Source organism: Eumetopias jubatus, unplaced genomic scaffold (genome assembly GCF_037043125.1).
Source record: "Eumetopias jubatus isolate StellerSeaLion01/CBP00866 unplaced genomic scaffold, mEumJub1_p1.0 scaffold_4, whole genome shotgun sequence".
Taxonomy (NCBI): Eukaryota; Metazoa; Chordata; class Mammalia; order Carnivora; family Otariidae; genus Eumetopias; species Eumetopias jubatus.
Window position 1 is genome coordinate 45,581,081 of NW_028274810.1, and position 14,513 is coordinate 45,595,593.

At 36.9% G+C, this 14,513-nt stretch overlaps 1 protein-coding gene across 1 annotated transcript in view; it reads right to left on the reverse strand.

Moving 5' to 3' along the window:
• The window catches only part of TNNI3K (TNNI3 interacting kinase), a 314,577-nt gene that overhangs the window by 147,841 nt on the left and 152,223 nt on the right, over nucleotides 1-14,513 (reverse strand). The window lies entirely within an intron of this gene.

Below are 14,513 nucleotides of genomic sequence, written 5' to 3' on the forward strand. Positions count from 1 at the left end.
TACATATAGATGACACATACTAGATAGCTTTTCTATAGGAATTTTAACATTTATAGGTAAACAAGTGGCTCTCTGAAATGGCTAAATCTGCCTTGCCCTGACAATGAATAGAAATGCTTAGTATCCAGCTAAATTTAGAAAAATAAGCCACTACTCAAATGAAAACCATCTGATCTATACCTGAATCATTTTTACTAATCAAGAAAAAAATTCAATTTATCACAAATACTTTTACTGTGAGGCTGAACATTACACATTTCCTTCTGCCAACTAAATTTGGATTGTCTAATCCAATTTTCTGAATTTGGGCTAAACTGACCTTAGATCAGAGTGCAATGGGAACATTTTCCACAGACCAGTTATCTGACATACACTTTTTCATCTGTTGAGACGTATATAGAGATGCTCTATAAGTCTCATTTTGAAGAGGGAATCTAATTTTATATTTCTTGCACATGAGTTATGTTGTTCTGTGATCTTGATTGTAAATTAATTAATTCAGTGTACTTTTCTGAGTCACAGCATCAGTGTTCCTTAGATTCCATAGATTTCCTCCTGTGAATGACATTTGGAAGATGGAAAAAGCCATTCTAGCTTCATCCTCATGACCCACAGTTTCATGCTACATATCTATAGCAGCACACTGCTTTCAATCAACTTAGTGATACTAGAGTAGCTTTTTTTGTTTCAGAGGTTGTGTTTGAAATTTTGGAAATTTTTGATATCTAATGTCTCCAACCCACCAGTTTTCTGATGATATATCAACAATCTGGGCCTTTTCTTTGCCATTCAATGTATGCACTTCCACATCTGGCTGAGGAGTAGATCCCAGTACTGAATACTGTTTGCATCAGACCAGAACCAGCAAGAGTGAATAGAGGGTAAGTGCAGAGTCTCAGAGATTCTCTCTCATCTCCTTCCCTGTCAGTGTCTAGGGTCCTTTGACTAAATGCTAACATTTGCAGACAGCTAACTTGACCTCAGTATGATATAGATTTGTATTCGGTGATGGCATCTGAGTAAACCTTTTTCTTCCAAGTCAGTTATGTTGATTCTTCTCCATTAGCTGGAATTGGTTTTGATATCTTCAGTGAGATTAATTATCAAATGATTACTTCTCCTTTTTAAGGTTTCAAAAGGACAATACCTTTCGTTTATGATTAGAAAGGTGCCAAATCATATTACTTTACATACTTCTTTTTAAAGATTTCACTTTTTGTAGTTACCACTTATATTAGACAATTTACTTGCATCCATATTAGAAGAAAGGAGTCAACTATTTAAAGATGAGAGTTCGATGAGTTTTAACAGACATATTCTTCTGTGGAACCACTGCCTCAATCAAGATACAAAAGATTTGTCACCCCAACAGGATTCCTTACTCCCCTTGCAGTTCATCCCTCTTTAGCCCAGCCCTAGGAAACCACTAATCTGCATTTTGATGCTAGAGATTAATCTGCATTTTCTAAAAATGTATATAAATGAGATCTTATGGTAGATAGTATTTTATGTGTGCTTTCTTTCAGATGGCATAAGCTGAACGTCAACAGAGAATGCTGACCATATTTGAAAACATGGTTGGGATAATTCCAGTCAATGAGAGTGAAAAGTAGCCGAGAAGTGAAAAGGATGGCTTAGGTATTTGTATTAAAGAAACCAAAGAAACTTTGAGAAAATATATATAAATAAAAGGCATAGTATATTTGTGCTGTTGAAACCACAAAGGATATTTAAAAAAACAAAAACAAAAACAAAAACATAAATCCTTGACAGAGAGTAACTTCTGGGTCAGCTAAAAATTAAAACTTTTCCATGAAGGCATTGAATAATCACTGTATCTAAGAAGCTGAGCATCAACATAAAGCAAAATTGTGAAATGATTAATTTAGACATAAAAATATAACAAGTTCAGGAAATGTCGCCACTGGTTTTTCAGGTTCACATGAATCTGATTTTAGTTCCCACATACTCTTTTCAGAGGATATTTAAATAATTTGACCGTGACAAGCCAAACTGTTTTGAGACCTCATTGAAAGTCAAATGAAAACATTAATCAAATGCAAAAATATTCTAGTCAGGCATAGAAATGTTGCAGGTTAGAAAATAAAAATGTTGCCTGTGAGAAGGAAAATCAATCAGTTCAGAAAAAGCAGGTATTGGTTCAAATCTACATAGTCAGTAGGGACTGGAAATCACTAGAATTTCAGGGGATTATATTTTTTTCCTAAAGAATCATCAGATAGTCTTGGGCTATGTCTACATTGCAAAATCAGTTTGTTTGGCTAACTTTTCACCTGAGTAAATTAGAAAATCAGTGCAAACAACTGATCATATCTTTTTTTCTCACTGTCTTCACTGTCTTTTTGGACAGGCTTTAGTGACTAGCATACAAATAATTATAGCACAAAACAGCTAGGTAAGCGACTTGTGGAACCGCAGTCTTAATTGAGCAAAAAAAAAAAATAGCTTTCATATTATTAAATGCCACTGAATTGTTCAATATTAAGTGAAAATTACCTTTTAATTTCTGCGATGAATTCTATAATCTATACTTCCTTGGTAAGGCAATCTAACAAATACTGCTTTGCTATTTAATCAGAGCTGCTCCTGGTCTGTGGGACTAAATGACTATACATCCCTATGTTTGGGTAACTACGGATACAGGTAAGTATATAGTATGGGTAATAACCTTAATCTGTCACTTACCATCTGTATCACAATTGTTTAGTCTCTTTAAGCCCTTTTGTCTTTATCTGTTTAAAAAAGACATCCTATAGAGTTATGAGTATTTAATAAGCTAATGTCTATGAAGCATTGAGCTCAATGCCTGGCACAAAGAAACACTAATGATACTTTTATATTCCTTCAAATGTTATTAATTAATTCATACATTTGCCCAATATTAATTGAACTTTTATTAGGACCCAGTCACTGTGCTAAGTATTTGGGGATAAAATGGTACAAAATACACAGTCCCTGTCCTGATTAAGCTTAATGTGTAGCAGGGAATACATGCAAATACATTACCAATTTTCATAGAGTGCTATCTACCCTGAGATAAGCAAGAGTAGGGTATTCTCGTATAAAGGGCTTCCTGGTGGATGGACTATAAATTAGCCAGGAGAAAAGTGATACTGGAGGAAGGGGGAGAAGGAACAATGAGGGGAAGATGGGAAGGAGGTGTAGGGTAGGGGTAGATGTTTCCATCAGAGTGAACAGCATGTGTTAAGGCCTATATTAACTTTACCTTTTCAGATAGAGACTACAGATGCAATTCAACTGAGAAAGACAAAAAAAAAAAAAAAAGGAAAAAAATGCAAACTTTGTTTTCTGTCTACTGCTTACAGTGTTAGGGAACAAACGGCAAATAACAGCTCTTTAGCCTCATATTTAGGAAACAAAAAAGGAGAAACTTTGTCAAACCCAGAAGAGGTTAATAAAAGTTCAGTGCTAAAATATCTGCCCTTAAGGCCAACTATATCTCAATAGAGGGAGACTCAGAATATCTTTCTCACTCTTTGTATGAAATGGGAAAAAAAATTAAAGAAGGAGAAAGAATTAGAAGCATGTAATCAATCCTTTCCTTTACAAATCCCAGCAATTCAGGAGACTGCCAGTGGCTAAATCTTTCAGGGACCACAGACAGGAAAAAGCCTATTAAAATGTGCCCCATTCCCAAAGAAAGGGTCACTCAAGATCCTCAGACCCTTAACTCTGAATAGACTTAATGAAAGCCAACTGCTATTTTAAGAATTTAGAAGGGGATTTCCTTCCTGGAAGAAAAGAAGTCAGACATCATCAATGCTCTAACACTTTCATCTATGGTACCAGGCATTGCTTTTCACGAACTTTCTGCAGGTTGTTAAAGCCATTAAATGAGGGCTTAGTGACTGAGAATACAGTTCATCACATACAAGGCTTAAAATATAATTGATACAAAGACCATCCCTCCAGGATTAAAGAGTTCTAATCATTCTTTGGGGCTTGCATGCTCTTTTCTTCTTGCTGGTCAAGGTAATATTAAGCCTTTCGGAAAAGGAGTATGTTGTTCTCCACGCCATTTAGGAACCACGACACTTTTCAACTTCAGTTGGAAGAAGATAATCCAGACTACCCTACAAAGTGTACAGATCCAGCAGCTGGACACAAAATGAATCTTACTCTAAGATTTCTGGCAACTCAGTTTCATGTGATTAATAAAAATGATACACGGATTTCTCTTGTAGAATCTTTCTCTAGTGTTCTCCATGTAACATTGTCCTGACACTTCTATTAATTGCAAGGATATCTCTGTGAACAGGTAGATATTAGACACCATTATCTCCACTTGCAAATGAGAAACCTGAGGCAGAAAGAAGTCAAGTGACATAACAACAGCGTCACAAAAAGAATGGGAATAGAAATGAGAAAAACGATTTTCTCCTGTGAAACAAGAAAGCAAAAAGGATGTGATGGGATGATTTCCTTTTCTCTATTGAAGGAAGGGCAGGGGCAACATTTTTACTGCTAATTTTGAAAACATCCCCTCCCTGCTCTTTATAGTAACAAGGACAATTGCTGAATTGAGTCACTGGCTGAGCTCATTGGGCATAGAGAAGAAAAGCTACCTAACTATATGGATGCTCCACAAATCCTCTACAGGTCCAGGGCTTCTCCTACTTGACTTTTTTTTTGTCTGGCATGATCTCTGGGATGCGCCTCCGATGAGGGTTCCCCTTCTCTGCTATTATATTCACAAACAAATGACTGTTGAGTGATTGAATGGCTGGTGTTTAAATTGTATGCTTAAGCTTTATGAACGAACTATAGGAAGAAGAATCACCAAGAAGGATCTTGGATAATTAAATAATCCTGCCCAATCCTCAGCTGTGTTTTTATCCATATTGTTTCCAATCTGCATCTACCTAATTGAAGTGTCAGACAGAATCCCTGTTGCAAGTTAGAACCATGAACAGATAGAGAGGTCTCAGTGAAGGCAGTGATATAGGATTAGAATTCCCTGGCCCTTCTGTATATATAGTGAGAGATCCACAGTCAAACAATCCACTTATCCTAGATCTTTATGACAAGAAGAAATTAGCCATCTGAGATATTATAAGCAAAGTTTGTAGTAATACAATCAAAAGGAGAGACAGGCCCTTAGAAACATTCAATTCAGTAACAGCATTAAGAATATTAAATAGTGCAAATAAGCTTTCAGAAAAATAAAGAAGAAAAATGACAATAATAGCTAATGTATTTTCTCATTTAAACCCAATAAAATGGGTAACATTATCACCTTATACATGAGAAAACTGGTTTTTAAACAAATTGCCCAAGGACACAGGTAAGGTGTGACAGAAGTGGTATCTGCACCTGCATGGTCTGGCTCCATAGCCTCTGCTCTCAATTGGTTCATCCCGCAGCCTTCCAGTAGGGTGGCAGACCACACCAACACAGATTCCCAGAGCTGTCCGTGTTGCAATCTCGGGAGAATACTGACCTTATCTGAAAAGCTGCTTCCTCCCAAGAGTGATAGGGAGAATTTTGAAATAAAAAATGTTAGACAAGAGAAGAAAATTCACAATTATCTGTATCTCTTTTCCTAGACCAGAGTCAAGGGGGTAGCTATTGGAAATTCAGTGAATGGCCAAAGAAATACCCACCTATTAAGACTGTTTCTCTCTTATTAGCTAGAAATTCTGGCTCTGGGTCCCTAGTCAGGTTGCACTCAATTAAATTCCAGGATCTTAAGAACACAAGAACGTAAATGAATCTCAGCAAGCAAGGGTTGAAAATGATGAACTGAGAAATGCACAGATAACCACAAGGCAGCATTAATATCATTATTGAAAGGTTAGCTGGTCAGGAAATCGACAAGGTGCCAAGAGGGCACTCACAGTGCCTCCCAGGAAATGAGAGCAGAGAAGAAAGGAGGCTGAACACAGCAAAGCCTTTGTTGACATTTTCCAAAGCTGACTTTATACAAGCCGTATCCCTCAAGAATGGAAAATGGCAGTATAAGGAACCAGTAACACTAGAAAATTGTAGGCCAATAAGTTCACCCCCAGTCACAGGGAAGCTTTTGAAAGGTTTTAGAGGATCAAGAGGGGGCATCGCCACTACTCTTCCAAGTTCAGCCCTGGGATGAGAGAAGGTGACACGGTTATAGGAAAAGCACAGCTGTCTCCCTGGCTTTGGGAATTCTCTGGGTGTGGCTGTGTTGTATTAGACAACGAATGACTTTGTCACAAAATGCTCTGGAATAAGAAACCCTGAGGCCAGGCTCTAGGGTGGAGTAGTAGTATTTTTACGTTGATTCAAAAGTGAATTCTGGAATCACAGCATTCCTGTTTTCAGTCAACCCTGACTTCCCGTGCTCTTATACACACAGATACATTTATTTTGCACACACACCCATGATCTTGTGTAGTGTTTCAAATGGCATATGGTGGCTTAGAACCCACTTCTAAAATAAAGGATTCAGGGATTTATCTAACTGGGACCATTGAGCAAGAGATGCAGGTTTGACCAGGTTTGTGTGAACAATGTGATAGTGTGAGCAGAATGAACGAGTTTTCCTCTGACTTAAATATACCTGTTTTAAATTTAAAGGGAATATGTGTCTAAGGGGATTTACTTAACGGGGTGTTAAGTAAGAGCACTATTTTTAGAATTTGTGGATGCAGCCAAAATTAAATGAGACATTCTAACGGAGGCAGCTGAGAAAGGAACATTTTAACTGGCCCTGGGAGGAAACTTTAGCTATTTCTGTTGGCGTACAAAGAGAGGACAACTCAGGACTAAAGGACATTCGGGTAGTGGAGCAGGGGAGAGGGAAGGACCTGCTATTTTAATGCAGGATGAGCAACCTGAACCAAAATGAAATGTGATGGGAATGTTTGGGACATTGTCTCTGGGAACTGTGAGAATCAGGTGAGAGGCAGGGATGAAGCTACATTCAGAAAAGTTGAGGACAAGGTGGGTGGTGAATTTCTATTTAAATAATAGGCTGGAACTTGAGAGTCAGAGGGAACTCCCTGCTTCATCTGGAAGTTTAGGGAGTTGAGTATCGACAGACTGACTTAAAGTGGAGATCAAGCGTGTCAGAAATGGAAATGGAAATTATGACTGAACATCAACACCTGAACGGAACTCATAAATATGATTACAGTAATTTGTAGAACCAAATGGTTGAGGAATGCCTTCTGCTGGATATGGTACAACAAGTTTCTCTGACTAGAGTGATCATAGTCCTGTGTTTTACTTTTCACCCTTAAAGAAAAATGTGTGTATACGTGTGTGTTTTAATTGACACAGAGCACATAGAACTATGACTTAAGTTTTGAATTTATATAGTCTATTTCATACTCTTGTATCTCATTACAGCACATGTTTTGCTCTTGAACCATGTTTTGATTCAGTGACATATGTCTTCATACTCCCAAAGCTATTTTCATATCTTTAATGTAATCAACAATAGTAAATGAAAGTAATTGTTTCAAAATTAATTCACATATAATATGCTTTATTAAATAGCTTTCACTGCATTTCCCAATTAGTGGTATTAGTTTATAAATTGTGAACATGTATATGTAAAAAATATTTAGTATGAGATTAACATTATTTTAGTGCAATTGATTCAAGCATATGTAGACGAGACTTCTCAGTTATCATCTTTACCCTAGTAACTGTTATCACTAGCATAAATAGGGTGAATGTAGCACAGACTGTTGGCTGCCCAGGAAAACTCGTTTCCTCTTCTGGGCACACAGCTAAGACTGTATTACTCACTACCTACTGCAGTAGGGGGCATGGCCATATGAGTGAGCTCTAGCCAACGAGATGTGACTCAAAGTGATGCATGAAATTCTCATGCCCAGCCTATTAAACACTTCATGCATATCTTACATATTCTTGTCCCATTTATGCTCATTTGAATGGAGATGACCCCCAAAGAGACCTTGGAAGCCCATGTTTAAAATGGGTCTTGAGTAACTTCATGGATAAGGGCCACACCAACAACCTGTTTATTCACATAGTCAAGATACAAACCTCTATTGTTTTTGGACCATTATCCATTTTTGGGTCTATTATTGTAGCAGGTAACCTACCTTAAGAAATTCAGATTTCATCTTGGAAAACTGAATATCTTAGTTCCCCCCGCCCCCATTACTCAAAGCAGTAATGAAATTCACAGAGAACGCTTTAAAAAATTAATTTGGAAATCTGAAGCCACATTACAGTTTTAGACAAAAACATTTCAGAACTACAAGCACCCCTTAAACCTGAAGGCCCTAAGTCCTAAGGCTTCCATTGTAGGTAATGAATAAACTTCTTTTTTACGCATCCCAAAGGGTATAGCTATGTCTCATCCTTGGGGAATTAAGAAAATTTTCCCTCAAATCATTTTCCATAGGACTTAATTCCTTCAGAAGTACAGTTGAGAAAGGCTGGAAGCATCACAAAAACACGGAAATGTGTAGGCTTATATGTAAAATGATATATAATACACATATATAGTTTATATGTCTTTATCCTTCTATATGTATATTGATTCATTATATGTGTTATGTATTCTTCCAGAGTTTATAGTCTTGAATACCCATATGACCTGTGCGCACTGCAATTGTCCAATATTGAAACTTGTACTTTTATTTTGGCTGCCTGTAAAGATCCTACACTGCTGGGAACTTTCTAGTATCAATCATGAATTATAAATTAGATGTTCCAGAGTGCCTTAAGTATACACAGCAACTCCCATGGAAAATATGGATCTTGGGACATACTCTATGCTGCAGGTATCATGGACCTGTGGATCTCAGTCTTTTGCATTCATTATTGAATGGATGAATGAATGAATGAATGAATGAATATTGTATTTTGGGCAATGATTCTCAAAACACGTATAATTCTACTATGAATTAATTCTTCAATATTCCCACTCCTCTCTGGCAGCAGAGAAGTATGAGATTGTATGACAAATGGTTAGAGTAATTGGCATTAACACTTGAAGGTTGTTCTCAGTGCAGCCTGCCTATTGGAATCACCAGGAGTGCTCTCTAAAAATATGATACCTGGGCCCCACCCCTTTAAATTCTGAGGTAAGTAGCATCAGGGTTTTTTTTTTTAATTTTTAATTTTTATTTATTTATTTAAAAGATTTAATTTATTCATTTGAGAGAGAGGCAAAGAGAGCACAAGCACGTGGAGAGGCAGAGGGAGAGGGAGAAGCAGACTCCCGGCTGAGCTGGGAGCATGCCATGGGGCTGGATCCCAGGACCTGGAGAGTTCATGACCTGAGCCTAAGGCAGACGCTTAACCATCTGAGCCACACAGGCGCCCCAGCATCAGGGTTGTTTTTTTTTTTTTTTAAGTTCTCCCATAGTTTCTAATGTGCAGCCAGGGTTGAGAAAACTGTGCTAGAACAATATTTCCTCTTCTTGTTTGGTCATAAGAATTAACTGGCAATCTTGTTTAAAAGTACGGATTTTTAGGCCCAATTTAAGACATTCTCAGTCTTTGTTTCCAAATTCCAAAACAATTTGGAAAATGTACTTTTCCGAGGGAACAATATGTTTTTGGTTTTTTAATGAGGGCCCCCAGATGACGCTTATGATTGGGAAATTTGGGAAAATACTTCATTAAACTCCAAGCTCTTCTAGACAAAGTGTTATGGCTATCATTCTCAGCTGTATCCCCAGGCATAGCACAGACTCTGGCTCATATCAAGCACTCAAGTATTTATATTATTCATTAATTCATTTACTCTTAAAGTGGAAATGGATGAGAAAAATTTGACAAAATTTAAAATGCCACGTGTGACTAGCTTAATACTAGAGATTTACAAAAGTAGCGTTATGAAGGATTTCATGAGTTTCAGTGTGTTCTTTCAAGACCTACAATAATTATTGAATTGTAATCAACTGGTTTGCACTTGATATTCAGAATTCTTTGCAACGTGGTATTTGCCAGTAAATATTAAACTCTCTCTGTATAACCACTTATTGGAAAAGTCACAAGTGAAAGGAACAGCTGAGAGCGGACTCTTTAATTTATGAGAACTGAGGAATACAACTGTACCTAATAGTTCAGTAATTAGAAAAAACTTACTAATTTGTTTATTTGTATTTGACTTTTTTTATTTTATTTTTTATTTTTATTTTTTTTATGTAGTGTTCCATGATTCATTGTTTGCATATAACACCCAGTGCTCCATTCAATACATGCCCTCTTTAATACCCATCACCAGGCTTAACCCATCCCTCCAGCCCCCTCCCCTCTAGAACCCTCAATTTGTTTCTCAGAGTCCATAGTGTCTCATGGTTCATCTCCCCCTCCGATTCCCCTCCCTTCATTTTTCCCTTCCTATCTTTTTTTTTAAACATATAATATATTATTTGTTTCAGAGGTACAAGTATGTGATTCATCAGTCTTACACAATTCACAGCGCTCACCATAGCACATACCCTCCCTAATGTCTATCACCCAGCCACCCCATTGCTCCCACCCCTCACCAGACTTTTATTTATATTTATAGTCAGTTGAAAGGCAAACACATACATCAACTTAAAACAATTATTAACATTTTTTATGAATAATTTTTTCTTTGATACTTTTTGAAATCCTCACTGATTTAGTTAAATGTCATCTTCAAAATTAAAATTCTTCCAGCTCTTACCAACTTTGTCAGTTTATGATATTTGTTACTTCTCCTCAGTAAGTTGGCTGTTTTAAACTGTCACTAATTATTTTCCTTTATTGTCACCCAAATAAGCTGACACTCAAAAACCAATAGTAATCTTTCTCAGATGTAGATCTAGACCCCCAATTAATTACTTAAAAAGTAATATAAAGTTATATAAAAAGAAATATTGATATATATGAAAATATTGTGTATTATTTTTACATCCTTGACATATAAGAGAACAAGTGAGGGATTAATAGTGATAACAAATGTCATTTGTCTAGTGCTTCACAGTTTACAAAATGCTTTCATATACATATCTCATGGGAGTGCAATGGCCATTCTATGATGGAAGTATCACTAATTTCATTGCATACAGTATTGTTCTTCTATATACTTATACAGGGAAAAGAGCATTCATTTGATCCATGTATGTTTGCAATGATGTTTTGGTTTCAATGTCAAACAATTTGGAAAATGTACTTTTCCGAGGGAACAACAGAGAGCTGCTTATATCCAGTAACAAGCTTTAAAGCCTTTAGTTGTAAACCATGCTTTGCAAGTTCCAATACTGCAAAATGAATATATACATTGGGCCAAGGGTAAGTTGGTAAGTTGGTAGGTAGTGAGGTCTACAACAAATTGGAAAGTGCATTCCTGTATAAAGCTATATATATTTAAAAATATTTAGGGGTGGAGTGGTGGGGGTGGGAGGGATGGGGTGGCTGGGTGATAGACATCGGGGAGGGTATGTGCTATGGTGAGCGCTGTGAATTGTACAAGACTGTTGAATCACAGATCCGTACCTCTGAAACAAATAATGCAACATATGTTAAGAAAAGAAAAGAAGAAGAAGATAGCAGGAGGGGAAGAATGAAGGGGAGTAAGTCGGAGGGGGAGACGAACCATGAGAGACGATGGACTCTGAAAAACAAACTGAGGGTTCTAGAGGGGAGCGGGGTGGGGGGATGGGTTAGCCTGGTGATGGGTATTAAAGAGGGCACGTTCTGCATGGAGCACTGGGTGTTATGCACAAACAATGAATCATGGAACACTACATCAAAAACTAATGATGTAATGTATGGTGATTAACATAACAATAAAAAACAAATAAAAAAAGCAAACAAAAACTACGTAGAAGTTTGTACATGCTTATATTATCTATTTCTGATATAAAAGAAAAACTAGAAAATAAAAGGAATAGGATCAGTAATGTCTAGTTCATGGCATTAAAAATTTCCACAACAACAACAAAATATTTAGGGGCACCTGGGTGGCTCAGTTGGTTAAGCAGCTGACTCTTGATTTTGGTTCAGGTCATTTTTTCAGGGTCCTGGGATTGAGCCCCATGTTGGGCTCCACACCTAGCCGGGAGTCTGCTTGAGATTTTCTCTCTCTCCCTCTGAACCCTCCCAAATAAATAAATAAATCTTTTAAAAAATGTTTAAAAAATATTTAAACACTGCAGACCAAAAGAAACATATCTGTGTGCCTCATAAGCAATTTCTATTCCACATTAGCAGAACATGGGTTATAAAAGAGGAAATAAAGCAGGAACACAGAAACACAAGGAGATCATATGAGAAATGAATTCGGTCACAGGAATTAAGCCTAAGGACTGAAGCACAAAGAACAAAGTTGGTAAATGGCTGATGCTCATCCAGTATCATCAGCCTCTTTATCTCTCTGTTCTGACTTGGTTTTGTTGTTGTTGTTTTTGGGACAGCATAATAAAATTTTAAGAATACTATAAGTTAAGGATGTGACCTTGGACTTAGTTTCCTTATCAGTAAAATGGAGATAATGATAACTGTATTATAGAATTGTTGTGAGATTAAATAAAAGCATACATGACAAGGGCTTAGCTCCTTTCATGTTGTGAGTAGTAAATAAATGGTGGGTATTATCATCATTCTCCTCATCATCATTGGAAAGAGCCACTTCCTTACTCAGCCCTTCAACTTCTCCTTAGTAAATACTTAAAGATCAAAACTAACTTTCAGACCTGTATGGTAAGAAGCCTGCCAAGGGAAAGGCGGAGAGTTTTTTCCTCTCACTCATATAAATCAACTACCACAAAACCAAAGAGAGCATCCCCTCATCTGTAAGCTGATCAATAAGCTCAAACAGCCCCTTTCCTTTAAACCATAACAGGTATTGGGCAAAGTTAGTCAGGCTCTACCTAAAAGCAGCCATACTTGTACCAACTAGGCCATTGCTTTCTGAAGTGATATTCACAGAAACACCCCAGGGATTTGGTTCAGTTAAAAATGCATTGATTGGGCGCCTGGGTGGCTCAGTTGGTTAAGCGACTGCCTTCGGCTCAGGTCATGATCCTGGAGTCCCAGGATCGAGTCCCACATCGGGCTTCCTGCTCAGCGGGGAGTCTGCTTCTCCCTCTGACCCTCTTCCCTCTCGTGCTTTCTATCTCTCATTCTCTCTCTCTCTCTCAAATAAATAAATAAAATATTAAAAAAAATGCATTGATTGAACATCTCTGAGATGAAGAGAACAGGACCTCTGCTCTTGAAGCTCTGACATGCCCAGATTAGTGGGAGAAAGAAAGATGTAAACAGGTCATTTCAATGCAAAAGTAAACATGTCTGAGTTCCTCACTCTTATGTGCATCTTTCCCTTTCCCGTTTTTCAGTGGGGCTCCATAAGCATCGTAAGCATGCAAGGGTGGGACTGCTGTGAAAATACTGAGGGAAGACTCATACCTGTTCTTCAAGGTCTAGCTTTAGCTTTACATCCTCCAGGAAGCTTTCCATTCTACTTTGATCTTTGACTTACTTGAAATCCTTTGAAAACTGCTGCTTAATCATTTTGGTCCTTAGTCATTTTCTACCTTACATGGGAAATAAATTGTTTCCTGGTATATGCTCTGCGTACCCAAACAGTATAGTAAGCCCAGAAGGGCTTACACTCTTGAGTAATATGTGATGTTATATCCACATTAATCTGAAAAACTGAATGTTTTATTGTTGCCAAATTAAAGATTAGTAAAAAATAGTTCATAAATAATATATGCAATTGTTTGGGACTCTATTACATTGAAGACACCCATGAAGCCATGTTTTATAAAATTTGAAGATGTTTTGGTATAATTTAAAGCATTTGTGTTAGATTAGAAACAGAAAAAAAGGCAAATGTAAACATATCTGTTATACAGTAAATGTTCTCTTTCCACTTTTAATCAACATTTATATATTTGGCCCTGTAACAACTTGCATTTAAAGGGCAACAGAATACACATTCATTTGCCCCATAATTGAGGAGTTACAGCTAGAAAAAAACCTTCAATGACCACTCATTTGTTTTAATACCACATGCAAAATGGTTGGGATGACGACACTCCTAAAACTCACAAATCATCAGTTTATATTATGCTAATTTATCACCTAAATCTACTTCCTGAATACTGTTACTGAAACTCAAAGAAAATATGTCTATTAACATAAATGCTTTTAAAAGAGAGGTAAGAAAAAAACCCTAATAACAGCAAAGAAATGACTTTTGTGTGAAAACTAATAATTTTAAATGGATTGAATCCCACATATATTTACTTCCAGTATCTAAGATTCAACCACTCTCATAATCTAATTTATTTTATTTTATCTCTCCTATCTTTCATATCTGTCTCTCTCTTTCATTTCCACTGCCACTAGTGAAATTCTGCTTTTTATTACTTCTCATTTAGATTACTGCAACAACTGCTTCACCAGTTTCTTGACTTCCCCATCAAGTCGATCTTTTACAAAGATGCTGGATTAATCATTCCATACTACAGTTCTGAATTTGTGATTCCTAGCTCCCCCACCACAGTGCCCACTTTCTTACAGAACAA